The sequence below is a fragment of the Protopterus annectens genome, chromosome 2.part1, assembly GCF_019279795.1.
Source record: "Protopterus annectens isolate FY-2018-M chromosome 2.part1, PAN1.0, whole genome shotgun sequence".
NCBI classification, from domain to species: Eukaryota; Metazoa; Chordata; order Ceratodontiformes; family Protopteridae; genus Protopterus; species Protopterus annectens.
Window position 1 is genome coordinate 1027954096 of NC_056729.1, and position 21863 is coordinate 1027975958.

The window sequence follows — 21863 nt, forward strand, 5'->3', positions numbered from 1 at the left end:
TTGTTTATGGAGGTGAAGAAATTCAAACCAAAGGCTCAGTGATGCTTTCATGTTATTTGGCAAAGAACTGTTACAACTTTTTATTCTATGTAGTCCGAAGACCAGTACAGTCTTTATTGGGTCTCAAAGATAAGTTTGAGAAGGAATCTGCTTTCTTTTTCCAAAGAAGTTCATCACATAAGTGCATCTCCTAGTTCCAGTTTTTCTGAAGCCATCTTCTTAGAGTATGCTGATGTTTTTGATGACAAGTTGGGCAAACTTCCAGTTATGTATTCCATGAAGTTAGACCCAGAGGTCCCTCCAGTAGTTAGACCGGCAAGAAGAGTTCTGATAACGTTCAGGATAAAGTCAAGGCTCAGTTGGATAAAATGGTGCAGCAAGGTGTAATTTGTCCAGTTACAGAACCAACTGTGAATGGGCGTCGTCTGTGGTAGCAGCTCATAAAAAAGGCTCAGACGAAATCAGAATATGCATTGACCCAAGAGATTTGAACAAATCATTGAAGGACCACATCATCCAATGTGCACAGTTGAAGAGGTCGCAGCCCTAATAGCAAATGCCACTGTTTTTTCTGTCTTGGATGGAAAAAGTTCATTTTGGCAAGTGATGCTTTATCACAAATCCTCATTACTAACCACTTTTGGTACCCCATTTGGCAGATACAGATTCCTAAAGATGCCATTTGGAATAAATTCTGCAAGTGAAGTCTTTCAGCATGCAGTGGAGCAAGTTTTTTCCTGGTTATCCTCGTGCCATAATAGTAGATGATTTACTAGTTGGATGTAGTGGTGAAGCAGAACATGACAGAAATTTAGAGAGAGTTCTAGACAGTGCATGTGAAGTAAACCTGAGGCTCAATCCCCTGAATTGTAAATTCAGGCTACCAGAAGTTACATATGTAGATCATTTATTTACCAGTACTGACTTGAGTCCAGACCCAACCAAGCAAGCAGCTATCCTTGAAATGTCAGCACCAGACAATATTCAAATTCTACAGGATTCTCTAGGCATGGTCAATTATTTAGGCAAGTTTATAGCAGACTTCAGTGAGTTGACAACACCTTTAAGAGAGCTAATTCGCAAAAATGTTGCATGTTCATGGTTAAAACAGCACCAGAAGTCATTTGAAGACCTTAAGCAGAAAATTGCCACCCCACCTACGTTAAGATACTACAATGTAAATAAACCAGTCACTCTTTCCTGTGATGCTTCTAAATTTGGCTTTGGCGCAGTTATACTTCGAGAGCAGACCAGTAGCCTGTGCATCTAGAACACTTACCCAAATTGAGATGTAGTATGCTCAAATTGAGAAAAAAACTTTTGGCAATAGTATTTGCATATTCCAAGTTTCATGGTTATATTTATGGTCTAGCTGTTAAGATTGAAACTGACCACTAGTTGCTGTTCTAAAAGAAGACTGTGTATTCAGCTCCAGTGAGATTACAAAGAATGATGCTCAAATTGCAAAAGTACAACTTCAAAATGGTCTGTATGAAAGGTGAACTATTCTGTCTGGCTGATACCTTATCCAGATGCCCAGAAATGCGACTGAACAGCTTGACACAGAGAATTTTGACTTTGACATGATGGCAATGTGTAATTTTTCTACCACTAGGCTTGATGAGTTAAAAGATCACACGAAGACTGATCCAATTTTGAAAATGCTGAATCACTACATTAATGCTGGGTGGCCATCAAAGCAATCTATAGTGCCACCTGAAGTGCAAACCTATTTTCCTTAGCAATGAAATGTTGCTGGAAGATGGCATTATTTTCAAATTTCCTAAAATTATTGTTCCTGCTTCCTTGCAACATGAATATATCCAGATTTTGCATCGTGATCACCCAGGTTCTATATCCACTTTGAAAGACATTGATGAAGTGCCGCCTTCTTGTTCAGTATGCAGTAGTACTAGACAGTACTTGCAAAGAGAATCACTTCAGCTAAGTCAAGTTCTTGAACTACCTTGGTTAACAGAAGCCACTGATACCTTAGAGTGGAACAATCAACACTACTTAGTACTAGTAGACTCTTATTCAAACTGGTTTGAGATTGATTTACTACCTAACCTAACGTCCGCTGCTGTTATTACTAAGTTGAAATGTCATTTCTCAGTTCATGGTGGTCCACACAAAGTTATTTCTGACAATGATACTCAACCCAGAGCTGTTGGACATGCTCCACTTAAAGAAATCCCAATCCCTCCGAGCTACATCCTCTAGGGACCTAAACCTTGTCACCACAATAAACAGAACATGCTAGAGGGATAGATTACTGTCCCAGAGGCTTCCCATACTCTGGAACAAATTACCTGTCTATATCAAACAAAGCTCCTCAATAGCACTCTTCAAGAAAAATCTTGATGATTGGATGGGAGATGGGAAATTCACCCCAGGGATCACTTCTGTGGCTCTGCTTGACAGGGACACAGGAAAATTTATTAGTATGTTGCTTCAGAAATTTGCAAGAGAATGGGACTTTGTACATATTACTAGCAGTCCTGATTATCCACAGTCAAATGGTCTAGCTGAATGTGCAATGAAGAGTAAAAAAGCAATTGCTTGAAAGGTCAAAACATAACAATACTGATGTCTTTTTGAATTTACTTAATCTCAGAAATATACCCCTTGACGATATTCTTGGCACACCTGCTCAAAGACTTCTATCTAGGCAAACCAGAATGACACTACTATTAGTTCCAGTTTATTGAGGCCTAAAGCTAAGAACAACAGAACTATAAAGGCTCAACTGTTCAAGAAGCACTCTGTCCAGAAGTCCAGTTATGATAAATTGAGCAGATTTCTTCGTCCGTTGAGGGAAGGAGAGATGGTGAGAATACAAACGGCGAAAGGTTTTGACCAGATTGGTCAAGTTACAGGTATATGTACCAAGCCGAGATCCTACCTGGTAGAATCTGAGGGTGTGGAGTACAGGAGAAATCGCTGGCATCTACTTCCTGTACCATAATCACCATCACAATATTGTTTCAGTGACACAAACTGTAGATCTCAGAGTGAACCAAATGTTCCCATTCCAGTGTGTGTTCCTACTTTTGTCTTCTGCAGAAACAATTCTAAGATCGAACATTGTACAGAGACAGCTCCTGTTGCTAAGCCCAATTCCCACTTTTATGTTCCACAATATAGACGATTATCCAGGCCCGGTGTGAAGTATACAGCAACATGGACTTAACTTTGTATATATGTGCTTTATCTTGTGTAAATGCACGATAGAGAACTGTCTGTGATATCTGCATGCCAAATAGATTCATAACATTGCATGTTTCATTTTTTCAAGAGGGAGGATGTAGATCAGAGTGCACGTGCTGTGTACCGTGTCTTTAAGAAGCATGTCAAAGACATAGCTTGCATGTATAAATGCTAGACACGTGCTACTCCTTGTGCCATTTTAGAGAGCAGCCAGAGAGTGAACATGTATGATTGGAGTACTTAGTTTGAATATAAGTTACTTAAGTTAGTCAGTTAACTTCTGTCGTGATGTGTTTGTATAAAGTAGTAGGAGAGCGACATAAATTATTAGCAATTCCTTTCTCCAAAACCACACCCAGACAGTTCCCATCACAGGGTGCTTAGAAATCATGTTCAAAGGTGTAAAATGGAATGCAGTATTTGCATTCTGTTTCTGCCTTTTTGTAGTGTCCATTCAAAGTGCATTAACGTTCTGCTCTTATTTTTCCTCTTGAAATTCTGACTTTTTTGGTTAAGTAAGATTTGAAAAATCCACGCTTTCACTGTTGATGGTCATGCCCTTCCTAATTGGTAGATGTTAAGTGTGTGACCAGATGACGGTCTTCTGCACTATGAATAACTTCCAGCATAAACACACAGTAAAAACATAAGTAAATAGAAACAAAATAAAGTTTGTAAATGAAAACATTCTAGCAGAGTGCTTGGAACAGCTGTTATGTTCAGTTTTATCTTTCTGAAAAAGACTGAACATCACAGTTTTTCCAGGCATTGTGTTGCAGCATCTTAGGTCCCCCCCTTTTTTTGTGTAAGAAGTGTATCAGGACTCCACAGAACAAATCTGAGTAACATAAAGTTATTGCTTCTCAATGCTAGGAATCTCAACAGAAAACTTCACTCCTTTCAGGCCCTGCTTACCCTGGAATGCATTGATGTATGCGTAATCATGGGAACCTGGTACAAAACCATTGAAAGCACCCCATAAGTGCAGAGTTGTAGTACCACCACGTGTTCAGGTCCAACACACTAGATGGAAGGCACTAAAGACAGCAGTGTCTCTATATTCATAAAAGAAAATGTCATCTTGAGGCTTGTTAGGATAATGACCTAGAACTCCTCCATGTCCAGTTTGCCATTAACAAAACCCCTTATCATATCCTAGATAATTGTAGGACACCCCCATGTCTTCCTTGGCCCATACCTCCTGCTTGACTAGTATGTAGCCCCTATACGTTAGGCCGAACATCATCCTCTTAGAGGACAACTTCAACTATCCCTTCAACTACTAGGAGACTTGTACATCCCCTATCATGTATGCCCCAAGATATCAGGACTTCATAATTGCAAACACTCTAGTTAGTCTGCACCTCACTAGGGTAGGGGAGACAAACTACTGGACTTGGTCCTCACCAGTTTAGGACAGCTGTGTTTCCTGTCAGTTGTAACTTCTTCCCTCGTTAAATCGGACCATAAATCAGTTGCCTTCACTTAAAACAGAAGCATCCTCAAATACCTCAGTATTCAGATATTATGGAAAGGCTAATATATGAAAACTGAATGGTGACCTGGCTAAATTCAACATCACCCTCCAACCTGATGATCCCACTGATTATAAGGAATCATTTACTGCCAAATTCTATGCACATATGAATAGCTGCATAGATTCATCTCTCCCCTCTGAAGGAAATACAGTGCCAGTTTTAAAAATAAACCCCTATAGCAGAACCCAAATATAAACAGCTTTTACAGTAAAAAAAAAATATTCCTTGCACTCAGTAATAAATGGAATTATGTCAGAATCACTCTTGCTAAACTTAGAGAAACTCCAGTTCCGGGTCATATCAGTGAAAGCTAGGTATGTGGTAAAACTAGCCACGCAGGCAAAAAGACAACCATACAGCATTTTTTTCTGTATGTTCAAAACCTCAAAAATAGTGCTCAGTAGTGTACAGAGCTAATAGTAAATGGTATTGCACACTCAGACATTGAGGACATAACCAGTGTGCTTGCAGATAAATTTAGCTCTGCCACCACCCCCTTGTTACCAGTACATTCCCATATCAAATAGCCGCATTTGCCCTCCCCCAGAAATCTCCCCAAAACAAATTCTCAGTACACTGCTTCTGTGGGGACAGTTGACATACTGGGCTGCCTGCTGACCAGCCTGAAATAAGACCTGTCAAACCTCCTATAGAGGCTGTTCAGTATCAGTCTTCAAACAAGATTTGTGCCGGACGAGTGGAAGACCGCATCTTCCTGCACAAAGTTGGGCATCAACAGACCATGATAAGTACAGACGCAAGTCTGACCAGATTTATCTGTAAGGCTGTGGAGAGGATCATTATGGAATTGGTAAATAAGGACATAAGTAATTCTTGACCCAAGTTAGTTTGGTTTTGTCAAGGGCAGATCTTGTCTGCTTAAGCTGGTTGACTTCTTTGAGAAGGTGGACAAAAGAAAATTGGTGCACACTGTATTTATAGACCTCACAAAGATATTCCACACCATCCCACACACTGGTATTGTTGATTAAACTTTCCCAGTTAAATGTTAATTCCAAAATAGCTCCAGGGGTATTACATTTGCTCACAAGTAAAACTCAGGAAATTAGGGTAGGTGGCTTTACCTCCGCCAAAGACCTGCCACTGATAGTACATCCCAAGGTTCAGTCTTCGGTTCACTTCTCATTGGGATTGTACCTGACGAGGTTTGCAGATGACTGCATATTTGGTGCCATCATAAACTCTCCAGAGGAAACGAAGATTCTCTTAGAGGGTCTTTCCCAAACAAATAGCTGATGCCATAACCATGAACTAAAACTAAATGCAAAAAAAGTATAATAGTCTCCTTTGGCAAGCATAATGTTCCCTGTATCACATCAACAACACACCTCGAAAATTGATTTAGTAGTTAGCACTTGGGAACAAGCTGTGCTTCGATCACCAAATATCCACTGTTGTAAGAAAGTCCTTTTTCACTCAGCAGCTTATTAGCAAGAGTATGGCTTCTAGGTCCAGGGATGTGATCATTCCACTGTACTTAATTAGGTCAGTCAGTGAGCATAATGCCCCTTTTGGTACTCTCCAAACAGTTAACGCAACTTGAACGACTGCAACACTTTCTCTTCAAGAAAATCGAGGATTCAAGTCACAACTGCTGAGAGTTGATGTCTGCCTTGCATGCAGAGCCTGAACAGACCATATCCTCTCTGATCTAATGCACATCCACATGTCTAATGGTGGATAGATACCTGCTCAAGAAACGTTAATCTTACTGCAACATACACATCTGTCCCTCTGACGTGTTCTGTTCATCAATGAGAGTACCACTTTGGAATTGTCTTCCTCTCCACAAAAAAAGGCAAACTACGTTGCTTACGCTAGTCAAGCATTATCTGGGTGAATGGATGGGAAAACCACAGATTCACCCAGGGTTTAGTACATTTGTACTTTTTGGATAGGGGTAACGTGCAAATGCTCTGCCCAGTTCTTTATTCACACTTATGTTACAAGGGCTAAAAACTTCATAGGAGTGCAGGGCTAGGCTTCCAAACATCCTCACAAATCCGTAGTAATTACCTATGAAGCTGTTAATCATAAGTAAATAACATTAAGAATTTACCTTGTATGTCTTTAGTCAGGAACAACACTTGGGATGTGCAAACAGAAATTTTATTGTTACAGCGCTGGGAGTTGGTCTTCATCATTCTTGGTGAAGCATTCTCACTTTACATACAAAAACTAATTTTATACATTTTCTTATCAAACTGCTCCTGACGTTATAATGACTGTTCTATAGAAAACTTTGCAAATGTCCTCATCCCTCGTGATTTTCGCCTTGGACTTCACATGAACACCTTCCTATACATGATTCATCTGCTTCCAAAGGGTCTTGTTTCTGACCTTGGATGTTTCAAACCTGCTCTAACAACAACACACTCCTAGCCTGGAGGAGTCAGGCTAACAAATTCCTTTTTGTATAGCTACATGCCTCACTTCATGCAACACGTACGATTCTCTGTTATTACGTACTAAAAGAATAATAGAAGTAGGAACTGCAAAATAACTCCAAATAGCAAAAAACCTCAGCAGTAAACGATATGAACAGATCGCCACCACGAAGACCAGTCCAAAAACCTTATTGTAGTCCAAACGCCAAAATAAAGCACTCCAGAAAATAAACGCCTTAGTACAGAAAATACACCCTGCGTTTTCGTCAACTTCCTTGACTTCATCAGAACAACCAGTACATCAATTACACCAGCTTTTATATATTCACATTCATCAATTAATAACCCCTTGATTAAAATTAATTAAAATATAAAGAAATATATTGCATCAGTGCTCTGAAATGGATGTCACTCCTTTTTACCACTCAATGCCATTCCATTAAGTATATTAAATATATCTTAAAATTTAAAATTCTCAAATAATCCCTTGTTAATTTATAGGTAGATAAAATATTTACTTAAAAAAGTGCATGTACTTAAAATATATGAAAGCATGTAGATATAAAAATATATGAAAGCATGTAGATATAAGAATCTACCAATCCAATAACATGAAACATACAGTAAAATAGTTATGACATTCTTATATGAAAACATTGATTGAATGGAAAACAACTATAACTGTCAACCTTTAAAATTTCTGTTGACATAATTCATATTCTTAGATAAAAATACAGATATAATGGACTAACATATTGTGTTATATATTTCAAAAACCCAGGTAAGATGATCATGGGGACCTCTGGTGGCAACAATAGGTAATGACATTCCTACAACTTAGCTGCTCTTAATTTTAACAAAGGCAATATGGTTATGTTGTCATTTAACCCCAGATATTTATCTGCATTCAGCGCCACTTGCCACCATAGTTCCCTATACTCAATTCTGGTCTCCCAAGGTCCCCCCCGGATACCTTGCTGAATATGTTCTATTATCAAAAACTTGAATTTATATTCCTTGCATATTTTACTGTGCTTGTACAATGCATTGCTCTCCTTTTTGGTAGATATTTCATAAATATGCTCGTAAATCCGTTTTCTCAAAACTCTTTCCGATTTACCAACATAAAACGAACCACATTTTTCACAATAGGCAAGGTACACTATCCCTTTAGTATTGCAGTTAAAATATTCCTGGCTACTTATTTTATTCCTGCTTGAGATGTAATACCCTTCCCCATTTATTACATAGCTGCATTGACCACAATGTCCGCATTTGTAAGTGCCCTTCTTATTTGTCCTTGGATTGATAGAGGACTTCTTACTTTCCAAAATATTGCCCATACTCCTAGAATTCCTATAAATCACTTTCTTAGGAATGTTGGATATACCTTCTATGTCAGTAAATGTTAAAAACTTGTCCCATTCTTTAAGAAATATTTTACTGATTCCACTGTTAATTCCATTATATTCTAGAACCAGGGCTTGTGAAAGATCTTCAGGTCCTTTACAATTACTACTTGTTGGTCCATTAACACTAATAGGGATGGAAATTTCTCCATTTTTATGCCCTTTATAAATAGGCCCAAACCTGCCTTTCCTTCCTTCTTCCACTTCTATCCTAATTTGCTGCACGAAATCATTAGGGTAGCCCCTCTCTTTAAACATTTTTTCTAGGAATTCACACTCATTTTTGAAGTCCTGCTCCAAACTCATCATACGGCTACCCCTAACAAATTGCCCCTTAACAATGCTCTTTTTACAATGCTTCGGGTGTGCACTTAGGAAATGCAAATAGGAGTTGCAGTACGTGGGCTTTCTATAAACTCTAGATTCATATTGCCCTTCTCCTTTATAAAATTCTACATCAAGATACACCAAACTAGAATCTGAAATATGATGTGTAAATTTTAAAAAACTTATAGTTAGATTTAAATAATCCAGAAACTCGTACAATCTGTCCCTCCCAGCCATCCAAAGGATAACTATGTCATCCAAGAACCTCCAGTACAATATCCAACAATCTTTATATTTGGATTCCAGGACATACTTCTCCTCCCAAAATGCTAGAACAAGGTTGGCGTAGGTATATAAAAGCTGGTGTAATTGATGTACTGGTTGTTCTGATGAAGTCAAGGAAGTTGACGAAAACGCAGGGTGTATTTTCTGTACTAAGCCGTTTATTTTCTGAAGTGCTTTATTTTGGCGTTTGGACTATATAATAAAGTACAATGACAATAGCCTGGGTTATGCTAGTTCCCAGGTTACCAAAAATACTGCTCAACCATCCAAATAAATGTCCAATTTTTGGGTGTGCTGCCCAACTCTTTGGCCCTTTGTTTTATGAAATTGCCAGTTTTTCCTGTTCATCATGATAGTCACTAATATATGAACAGCAACAGCTCCATATGAGAGCACATGACCCCCCCCCCCCTTTTGCAGCAAGCATTATATCAATTGCCATTTGATTCTGTAACACCACAGTTTGCATTTTATTCATTTTTCGATTTGCCATCCTGATGCGATGTGAAGTTTCATTGGCCACCTCCTGTAGAATTTAGGCAAGTATCGTGATTTCAAGTATTGTCCTTTGCACTCCATACCCTGGATTAAAAATTGAAGATACTTGCTCAGTCCAGTGGATTGCTCGCTTATTTCTCAGTCTACCTGCTGGTGGGTATTCGAAATACTGACTAGCAGGAGTAATATAGCCTACAATGCAACATCCAGACCAGTCTGTAGGCAACCAGGGGTAGGCATGATTACCCCAGATGTAGTAACGGTCACTTATGCCCATGCCACGCCCCTACTCATAACTTTTTAAGTGCAAAGAGTCTAACACACTATCATGCCTGGTGTCATTACATTTGCCTTTTCCTACTGGTACAGTCCCATTCCTGGCATAACGTGTCTCCATGATGTGTGGTTGCAAGTTGAAGAGAGACAACTTTTGAAAAATCAGTTACATTATGCCAAGTTAAGCTGATGTCATTAAGTTCCTTTTCAAAAATGACACCTGTGATGCAGGGATGGGAATCATGGGAATTCCTGCCTTGGATTGATGCGGTATATTTGACCATATCCAGCAATTTGTTTTTTTTTAGATTTTTGGCATATTGCCAAAGGACAGGCAAGAAACTGTTTTCTCTCTACCAGTTTATAGAAGGGAATGGCAGCAGAAACAAAGCAAAAGTACCTGTTGTCACTGGATTCATCATGGACTGCTACTGAAGTTGACCTTCTCACTGGGCAGATGATTTATCTGTCACACCTCAATCTCCCTCTGTTGGCTGCGATGATTCATCTGGGATCCCCACTTGGCAAGTCTTCTTGCAATGAGATGAATGGATCCACGTTGGTAGTCCTGCACAGCGAACAACGGTCAGGGTCGTCAGCAGGACCTGGAAAGGACCCTTCCACCTCGGGCTGAGGCTGTTCTTCCTCTGGAAAAATTTTTATGTAGACCCAATCAGCCAGTTGTAGTTGATGAAAGGGTTGGTCAGGAGGCTTTGGTTACGCTGCTGTTATTGTTTGATGATATTGCAGCAAAATTTTGAGGAGTTTCCTACAATAACAAATCATAGCATCATCTGACAAAGTTAAATCATCATTTCCCACTGGAGGGGTAGGTGGAAGGGCCATGGGTCTCCTCATTAATATCTCATATGGACTCAATTTCCTGGTGGCATTCAGTGAAGCCCTCATGCTCATCAATGGTAAGGGAAGGGCTTTGGGCCACTTTAAGTGGATTTCAGCACAAATCTTCAAAATTTTATTTTTAAGGGTCCTGTTTACCCTTTCCACTAATCCAGATGACTGGGGTGGTTGGGACAGTGAAGACTCAACTTAGTATTAAAAGCTTTACATAACTCTTTAAACAGATTATTATTAAAATGAGTTCCCTGGTCACTGTTAATGCTCGGTATACCGAATCTCGGTATATAATCAAATAACAATTTTTTAATAACTGTGACTGCATCAGCTTTGCGACGTGGGTAAGCTTCCACCTATGCTGAGAACATACACACTACCACCAAAATAAATTGTAAATTATTAGTCTTGGGCATCTGGATGAAATCCAGCTGTATATTAACAAAAGGTCCCCAGGGTGGAGGTAAACATGCATATTTGCTGTTGGCATGTTTTCTTATGTTAGTTTCCAAACAAATACTAAAATTTTGTACATGTTGAAATATCAAAGCGGAGACATGACGGGCATACTAACTTTGGGTATTTTGATTAAATAAAGCTGTCTTACCTATATGGGCTGGTAGATGATATGCCCTTACTAGGTAAGGTAGTAAAGAGGCAGGCGCCACCAGTCGGCGTCAAGATGTCGCCATATGCCATCAGAGGATTTTCTACATCCGTCCTTGAGCCACTTACTTTTCCCTGTAATGCTTCAGCTTGAAAGACTTTCAGTTTTGCAAAATCAAACACATCATTACTGTTGTAGTTTGTTGCTGTCAACATACAAAAATGTTTACAACAATTTACTACTGCTTGTTTAGCAGCTTGGTCTGCTAAGTTGTTACCTTTTATAACAACGTTTAGCCCCTTTTGATGTGCACAACATTTGATTACAGACAGCTTTTTAGGTAACAAAATTGCATATAACAATAATTTTATGTACCCTGAATTTTTAATTTGATTTCCTGAAGAGGTTAAAAACCCTCTCTCTCCAAAGTTGCCCAAAATCATGTGCCACCCTGAAAGCATAACGGCTGTCTGTAAAAATATTGGCCACCTTGTCTTTGTCTAACTCGCAGGCTTTTTGCAAAGCCACTAGCTCAGCTACTTGAGCAGAGTCAACACCCTCTAGTCTTTGCTGCAACAATATTGTTTCCTCGGTGTACATTTCCCGAGATCAACTTTCCTGTTTGATCTCTTGGACAAGAACCATCCACAAACAGATGCGTGTCAGCATTGGGTATAGGAGTGTCCTTTAAGTCCTCCCTAGGAAAAAGCAAATAGTTACACACACACAGTCATGCTCTTCACTATCCTCAGCAGTAGTCAACAGAGATGCAGGATTTAGAACAGAACAGCAGATCAGAGAAATGGATCAGAAAGAAGTGTAAGTTCATATCTAGTTAGACATACAGTCAAGAAAGGATGAGCTTTATTTTAAATAATAAAGATGATTCAATGTGACGGCTAGCTACTGTAAGATCCTACTTTGAGATGTTAAATGACAAGATAACATACCTGAGGTAACCATAGCTGTAATTTTTTTGTTGACACTTTGTGTCTTTTTTTTGCAAGGATAGTCAGAAGATGCAAGGTATTCTGTTTACATTGCTGAAAGGAATTTGGTGCTATCAGTAAATCATGTACATATTGTACTAATACAGTCCCACCCGGAAATGTCACATTCTCCATATCTTTTTAAGAATTTGAGAAAATAATGAAGGAGATTTAGTATATTCTTGTGGTAACTGTGTCCATGTATAATGTGAGAGTGTTCAATCTCGCCGTTTGTTCTTACACATGGGTGTCTGAGCCGATCCTCGGCTCCGAGTCGGCCGCTTAGCAAAGCTCTGCATCCAGAAGAAGCTCGAGACCAACCTATCTCCCACAATTCCCTCTGTCTTTACCTCAGATCTAGATGTCCTTCAAGAATGCAACTGCAGTCATAACATATGGGTTGTCCTGCCTCAGGCAGCCCTCGGTCGGCCGGATTCCAAAGTCTGGGTCCGACGTCGGCTGATGTTGCATTTCTCTCCGACGTCAGGGCGGCTGGAGTATATAAGCATCAGCCGACGCCATCTTCTCCAGTCTTTCTTGCCGCGCGGTGCCCGAAGCAGAAGCAGTTCGCAAGTGCCGGTCGGTCAGCTCCTGTATTCTTCGAAACCGAAGTCATCAAAAAAGCTAAGTACCCCGTTGGGGACCTTTTTCTTGCCTCAGCCGATGTCAGAAATTATTGAAAAAGTAAATTACTGTTTGTCTTGTGGTAAACAAATACCTCATAAGGATTTCCACTCTTACTGCCTCCCTTGCCTTGGCCCAGACCACGACGTCTCGGCCTGTGTCGCCTGTGCTCGCTTCAATAAGCGCACTCTCAGGCGCCGGGCGGAGTTCGCAGAAGACTTCTTCGGCGACAAATTTCATTATACAATGCCGTCGGAACAACCGACAACGCAGACTCCTAAGAAACGAAAAGACCGGGACCGACATCCTCGGCCCGCGTCTTCCACCGACACCACGACTAAACTAACCGTGAGTGCCCCGGTTCCCTCTGAGTCCGTTATTCCACCGCTCCGAACCGAAGACACCACTTTACCGATACCTCCGATACCGGAGGCCACTCCGACGCCAGTTATTGATTTTCCTCCGGATACCGAAACCGAGGAAATGTCCGAGACCATTGCTGTTGATAAGGTCACTCCTGCACGTGGAGCAGCTAGGCCTCCCATGTCCATGTCTATCAAGGCCTACACACGTGCTAAGGCAGCCAGCAAGTCCAAGCATCTTACTGCTAAAACCTTACCTCAGCCTACTCCTGAAACATAAATCATGTCTATGGCAGCAGATTTAATTTCCCTGATCAGAGGTTCCCAGGCCCATCCTGAGAGAGGATCCCAGCCTCCTCCTGACAGAAGGCCCAGGGTTGAACCCTCTGACCCTCTTCCTTCAGATGAAGATTCTGAGGACTCTGTTCACTCCGAAAGCCAGGAAGAGCCCTTCCAGACCTATGAGGATTCAGATGCAGAGGACTCCATTCCCTCAGCCTCCCCTCCTGAGGATATTTCTTTTGGGGAAGTTCTGCATTCCATGAGGGAGCATTTCAAGTGGCAAGGCCAGGAATTTTCTGATTCCAGAAAGCGCCTTCGAACCTTCCTTAAAAAGCCCCAGCACAGACCCTTAGCTATACCTCCTGTGCTTGATGTTTTGGATGATTTGTATTCTGACTCCAGTGTCACCCCTGATACTCTTCCTCCTGCCCCTGCCAAGCCTGACAGATACTATAGGGTTCCAGAAACCCATTCTCATTTCTTTAAGGCCCATGCTGTTGATTTAAAACAATTTCCCAGGGGCCTAAAGGGGTTTGAGCTACCACCTCCAAAAATCCTTTGCCTTCTAACAGGGAAGCAAGGTCCTTAGAGAGATGGGGAAGAAGGTTTACACCTCCACTACTTTATCTATGAGAGCTCTCAATTGTCTCTTTCACATGTTTCAATATCAGGATTTCCTGTTAGATGATTTACAGAAAACATTGGCCTCCCTGAACCCTTAGATAGGAAGTCTTTGCAGGAGACTGTGCATAATGCTCAACAGGTTAGCAATCACTTTCTACAGTGTGGATATGATGCATTGAAGGCTTCATGTAGGGCAGCTATGACAGGGGCGGTCATTCGTAGACATGCATGGTTGAAAGAACAACCCTTACCAGATCATGTTAAGGCAAAACTTCTTGACGCACCCTTGGAAAAGAACAATCTTTTTGGTGCTAATGCTAAAGATGTGTTAAAGTCCATTGAGGAAAAAGCCAAGTCAGTTCAGACAGTAAAAGATTTCCTTCAAGTTCAGCCGCCCAGATTCAGCAGGAACTGGCCTTCTAAAAACTGGTCCTTTCCTAATCCTGAAAGATCACAGAGGGGCAAAAACAGGCGTGGCCGAGGAAGAGGCCAATACAGAGGATCCTACAGGGGACGACAATGGCAACCAACAAACCAAAGAAGTGACACGGGTTTCTCCTGCCCCACACGGACAATCTCAATGACTTTCCTCTAGTTCCGCTAACCAAGGAGCAAACAGAGGCTCCTTTGGGCAGAAAGTTATCTCTGTTTTCAAAAAATTGGCACAAACTGACAACAGACAAATGGATTTTGGACATTATAGACCACGGTTACAGGTTCCACTTCCACACTTTGCCAAGAAAACAAGGCATGCCAAACCGTCCACAAAATCAGAGGGCAGAGGCTATAAAGCAAATTTCTCTGCTTGCACAGGTCAAATCAATAGAAAAAGTTCCACAACAAGAACAAGGCCAGGGGTTTTATTCAAGGCTGTTCCTTGTTCCAAGAAAAGAAAGTCAATGGAGACCAATACTGGACTTGTCCGCGTTAAACACTTTCCTCATAGTACCAAAGTTCAAAATGCTGACTCTACAGCAACTCCTTCCCATGCTGGGCAAGGGGTCTTGGCTGATTACTCTGGACCTCAAGGAGGCATACCTGCATGTCCCTATCAGACACAGCTGCAGAAGATACCTCAGATTTCTTGCAGGGCCAGAGCATTATCAATTCTCAGCATTACCATTTGGCTTATCTACTGCGCCCAGAGTATTCACGAAATGCCTGGCATCAGTAATTGCTCATTGCAGGCTCCAGGGGATTCAAATCTACCCGTACCTGGACGATTGCCTCATACAAGCGGACAACAAACTAACTTTGACAAAAAACCTGAATTATGTCATACACTTGCTACAGGCTCTGGGATACACAGTCAACTTTCAAAAGTCAAGACTTCAGCCATCCCAGCAAATAACCTTCTTAGGAGCCAAACTAGACACAGCCTCTCAAATGGCTTACCTGACAGAAGACAAGCAAAAGAAGTTAACCCATTAATTCAAAAGTTTAGCAAAGCTCACCCAGATGACCGCAAGGAGTTTCCTACAGGCCCTGGGTTACATGGCATCCTGCATCCTCTTGGTTCCACTAGCAAGACTACACATGAGAAAGCTTCAATGGTACTTAAAAAGCTTATGGTCTCAACACAGCAACAACCTAGAAGCAAATATCCCACTCATTCCATGTCTTCAAAAGGAATTTCTATGGTGGGCCTCAGCAAGCCAGGCAAACATAGGTATGTCATTCAAAAAACCTCAGATAACACAGACCATGACCACAGATGCCTCAGACCTTGGATGGGGGGCGCACATGGAAGGCAGATGTATTCAAGGACAATGGTCTCCAAAGGAAACACATCTGCATATCAATCAAAAGAAATGTTAGCAGTAATGCATGCCATCGAGGCCTTTGGGCAACAACTTCAACAAGGCCACCTATTAATACGGACAGACAACACCACAGTGATGTGGTACATAAACAAGCAGGGGGGCACTCATTCTTACCCCCTTTGCAGACTGACCATGAATCTTTGGGAAAAATCACTGGGCCTAAACATACAATTACAATCCCAGTTTGTTCCAGGCAAAGACAATGTTCTGGCGGACAGTCTAAGCAGGAATTTCCTAGATCCCCACGAATGGAGGCTACATCCAGACATCTTCCTACGACTCACCTCGACATGGGGCAGGCCGGACGCAAACCTATTTGCCTCCAACCTCAATCATCATTTACAAAAGTTCTGCTCAAGGACATATCATCCACAAGCATGGAAAATAGATGCCCTCTCATTCAACTGGAGCACCCTGATAATTTATGCATTTCCACCTCTGCCACTGATGACCACAGTGTTATTAATGATCAAAGCAGACAAGCGAAGGGATCCTAATAGCTCCAGACTGGCCAAGACAACACTGGTACCCACTACTACGGAGCATATGTCACAACAAAACGTGGGCCCTTCCACAATGGCCCCAACTTCTGACTCAATACAACTTCAGGACAGTTCATCCCAACATCCAGACGCTACAGCTAACAGCTTGGGAAATCCCATAAATAACCTTGATTTACCTCTCTCCAAGGAAGTTCAGCGGATACTAACAGAAGCCCGCAGACCATCCACCAGAAAAGTTTACTCAGCCAAATGGAAGAGATTCAGCATTTGGAATACCAACAAGGGTCATGATGCCTCATTTTTGAGCATTCCTCTCATCCTGGAGTACTTGGCAGATATGCTGCATAAAGGACTTTCATTCTCTTCCATAAAAATTCATGCTTCAGCTCTCTCAGCTAGATACAACACTGACCCACCTGTGTTTTCACATCCTTTGTTAAGGCAATTTCTTAGAGGAATCAAGAATATAAAGCCCCCAAGAAAGGCACCAGTACCAGCTTGGGACCTCAATTTTGTCCTAGAAAAATTGACTTTACCTCCCTTCGAGCCAGCAGCTTCTGTGGATTTACAATTTCTTTCCTGGAAGACAGCTTTCCTGTTGGCCATTACCTCAGTAAGAAGGGTTTCGGAATTGCAGGCCTTAATGGCAATACCACCGTTCATAACCTTTCACAGAGACAGGGTCTCCTTACGAACCAATCCTACCTTTCTGCCAAAAGTGGTATCTAGGGTTGCCTTCAAGCAATTCACCTGCCTACTAATCCTGAGAACAAAGGGGAAAGACTGTTGCATACCTTGGACATACACAGACAACTTCGCTACTACCTAGACAGAACCAAGACCAGTAGGAAGTCTGACCAGCTTTTTGTAGCTTACTCCCCTGCAGTACAAGGAAAAGCAATTTCTAAACAAACAATTTCAAAATGGATTGGACATTGCATCAGATTCCGTTATTCCTTCCATGGAAGGAGTGTGCCAGCCAATGTCAGACCACACTCCACCAGAGCTACAGCCACCTCTACAGCCTTTTTAAGAGGGGTGCCTACAAAAGACATTTTAGAAGCTGCTACATGGAGCTCCGTGCATACATTTTACAGGCACTACAACCTCCCTCTATATTCCAGATCCAGAGCAGGCTTTGCTTCGGCAGTCCTGCAGGGACTGATTGCTACACCATCCCTTTCTTAGAGCATACCACCTCCCCCAGCTAAGCTTTGGTATTCAACCCATATGTTATGACTGCAGTTGCATTCTTGAAGGACATAGTACAGTTTTCTACCTACCATAAATGTAGATGTCCGATAGATATGCAACTGCAGTCGGTTTTCCTCCTCCATCCCCTCTATGCCTTGGGTCCACTCCTCTCCCTGTCATCCTTAGCTGGGGATATCTGTTATGGTGTATCTGTTTATTGTTTATTTGTTGTCTGGAAACCTATTTTTGTCTTCCAATTTGATCACAGCCTTCCTTGGAGGGCACCTGGCATCTGGGGCAAGAAACACTGAAGAAGATGGCGCTGATGCTTATATACTCCAGCCGCCCTGACGTCGGAGAGAAATGCGACATCAGCCGACGTCGGACCCAGACTTTGGAATCCGGCCGACTGAGGGCTGCCTGAGGCAGGACAACCCATATGTTATGACTGCAGTTGCATATCTATCGGACATCTACATTTATGGTAGGTACAAATCTGTACTTTTGCCGCTGCAACCGATCGCATTGTTCTGAAGAGCTCTGAGCCAACTGGAATAGATAAGCTAATTTTTCAAAGAAATTTTCTTTAAAAATTTCTAGGATTGTAGAATTCTATAGTGTGTGTGTGCGTGTATGGTCTGGTTTTCCCTGTAACTATATATAGTGTTTTAATACTTTTATATTTAGTTTAGGTTACCTAGGGCCTACCCCACCTACTAAAACCCGGATTTGACTACTTGATACTTGATATCATTATTGCTGTGACGCTTCACTTTTGACTTTGTTCCTTAAAAATTCTCATTATGTCAGAGAAGGTTAAGTCAGGTTTTAAAAGATGTCAGTGCGGACAGAAGATGTCTGTCACCGACAACCATAGCTCCTGTGTCTACTGTCTTGGCCCTCTCCACCTTCAGGAGGACTGTTCAATATGTCATTCCTTTAGTGGAAGGGTCATGACAGATAGGCGCAGAAAGCTTATGGACAGAGGTCTTCTGAAGCCTGCTTTCCAAGAGGCTTTAGATAAGTCAGACCAGACTTCTAAATCTTCGAAGGAGTCGAAGACTTCGGAGCCCACGTCATCGGCTCCAAGTTCTTCTTTTAAAGTTCGTTCACCGGTTCCACAGGCTTCGGGGCCGAGTGTCGAGCTATTGTCTGTCACCGAGCCTCGGGTCTTGGAACCGGTGACGGAATTGCCGCCTCCTGCTCTTTTGAGGTCGGCACCATCCTCAATTCCTTCGACACGGTCTTCCAGGCCCCTCTCCGACACCGACGTAGATCGTGTGGTGCAGAAGCTGATGGACAACACGGCCCTGTCCAAACTCATTGCAGTCTCCTCTCAGTTGGTGTCGAGACTCGAAGGCCTTCCCTTGTCTCCATCTGGTCCTCCTCCGAGGCCTACTCAGCCCTCGGAGCCGGAAGACGTTGATCTGCTGATAGTGGAGCCCTTGGTGCCGGAACCATCTCTTTCTCGGTCGGCACCGTTGACCTCGACTCCGTCGGAACCACTACCGGACTCGCAGAGCCGACGATCTATCCTTGGTTCCGGGACCGAGAGCCGAACCGATGTTTCGGTGCCGACTCTCCCTCTCTGCGCCTCGGCACGGATCACCTCTGCTCCGTCCTCGGGGTCTGTGCCCTTGGCTTCCGCGTCGGAGATACCTCCGCGTTCTTCGGAACCGGGGGATTCCTCGGCTCGGGGTCCGGGGGCCTTCGACCTTATGAGGAAGGTATTGTCTTCCCAGACAACTACTTCAGCAGAAGCAACGTCTCCCTCCCATAAAGGCCCGTTGTCCTCTTCTGTACCCACGGCTACTCAAAAGCGTCGAGCACCAGTGTCTCAGCTGCTCCCAGAGGGAGCCCCCTCTTCCTCGGAGGCTTCATCGGATGCCCCTCCCGATGACGTCCAGAGGAAAAGATTGTGCAAGAGGAGGCACTTGGATTCTCCTCAAGAGTCCTTAACATCAGACACTGACTTAGATGAGTCAGAAGGGTCCCCAAAATCACCCTCTGAGGATGTCTCCTTCTCTGACATCCTGGAGATCCTAAAACAGAGAGTGATTGGCAAGCCCTACCCCCTTATGAGGATGAGTCAGTTTTGCTGAAGGCATTCGGTGCTCGCCCTTCTTCCTCCTGGGTCTCTCCGCCCTTCGACGAGTTAATGGAATTAATTGCTCGAAGGGTGTGGGAGACACCTGACACAGTGGAGCCAGTTCCCAGAAAGCCTAATAAATATATTACGGCCCTTCAGGATAAGGCATACCTCACAAAGGGAGTTCCAGTGGACACTATGGTGGTGGCAGCTGCCACGAAAAAGGAGATGTCCGAATCTTCCTCGTCTGTCCATCCTCCTAACAGAGATTCTAGGACCATGGACAGATATGGGAAGCGCATTTTCAGTTCAGCGACTTTTTCCATGCGATCGCTGAACTATTTGACACATTTCACACGCGTACAGAGGGATCTAGTCAAAGAGTTGGGAGATACCCTCCAGGGTACTACAGATGCTGCTGTCTCGGATATGGTTACAGCACAGCTCAATACCATTACATCTATTGTAAACTCGTCCATGAGGCTCATCTCGTATGCAGCCGAAGGATCAAGTAGGGCTGCGGCTTCAGCGATTGCTCTTCGTAGACAATCCTGGATGCGCCTATGCTCCTTTGCGGAAGCCTTCAAGTCTTCCTTTACTAACGCCTCCTTTGATGGTGCCACTCTTTTTGGCCCCAAAGTAAAGGAGACCCTGACCCGGTGTGAGCAAGAGGGAAAGACTCTGTCTACTGTCGGAGTCCGTTTTTCCACCCCATCCAGACCGTACCCCAAAGGGCAACGAGGTGGGAAAATGTGGTTTCGTAAACCCCAGGGTTCTTTCCCGAGTACACAGGGTGATGCTCCCTCCAGAGGCAGGGGGGGGGGGCAGAAGTGGAAGACGTCACCCTGGCAGCAGAGGGGGTCCGCAGAACCAAGGCGACAGGGATACTATCCCTGGGAAGCCTTTCCAGCACTCCTGAGAGGAGGCCCGACTGTCCTGCTCTGGAGGCAGTCGGGGGTCGCTTAGCTTTATACCCTCAGGCCTGGCAAAGTCTTACTTCAGACAATTGGGTAAAAAGCATTATTACCAGAGGTTACAAAATTCCATTTGTACTTCCCCCCTTACCAAAGAAAAGATTCCTAGATGTACCGCCCCATCTGTGAGAACCTGCAGCTATAGAAATTTCAAAGCTGCTAGAAAAAAGGGTCATCCAACCAGTCCCGGCGGACCAAAGAGGATCCGGAACTTACTCAAGGTTCTTTTTAGTTCCAAAAAAGACAGGGGACTGGAGGCCAATTCTAAGGACCTAAGCAATCTCAATACCTATGTGAAGAAAGAAAAGCTCCGGATGGTCACGCTTCAATCGATCCTTCCGTTCTTACAGAAGGACGACTGGATGTGCTCAATAGATCTCAAGGACGCATACTACCACATCAAAATGACCAGAGCGTCCAGAGATCACCTGCGCTTCCGGCTGGGAGCCAGCCACTTTCAGTTTCGGGCCCTGCCCTTTGGTCTAACCTCAGCCCCCAGGGTTTTCACCAAATGCATGGCAGTGGTAGCGTCTCACTTGAGACGCCTAGGATTCCAGGTGTTTCCATATCTGGACAACTGGCTCCTTACTGCCACCACCGAGCGTCGACTGATACAGGCCAGGGACTACACACTCAGCCTTTGTGTTCACCTAGGGATTTCGATAAATTTCGAAAAATCTGCCTTACAGCCATCACAGCATATTTCATTTATAGGGGCAGATTTGGATACCCGTTCCTTGCTTCTAAGACTCCCCTCCGCAAGAATAACTTCCCTACAAAAACACACATCTCTCCTTCTGTTGTCCAAAAAATCCCCAGCCAAACTAGTTCTGAAAGTCTTGGGACTCATGTCAGCTTCCCTCATTGCAGTTCCCATGGGAAGACTACACATGAGAGTTCTCCAATGGCTGCTATTCGCACAATGGTCGTTCCAACAGTTACCGCTGACACACGAAATTCACATTACAAACACCTGCAAAGCACAC

At 43.0% G+C, this 21863-nt stretch overlaps 1 protein-coding gene across 3 annotated transcripts in view; it reads left to right on the forward strand.

The window, feature by feature from the left end:
* The window catches only part of WFS1 (wolframin ER transmembrane glycoprotein), a 1039913-nt gene that overhangs the window by 477566 nt on the left and 540484 nt on the right, over positions 1-21863 (forward strand). The gene's annotated exons all lie outside the window — the stretch shown is intronic.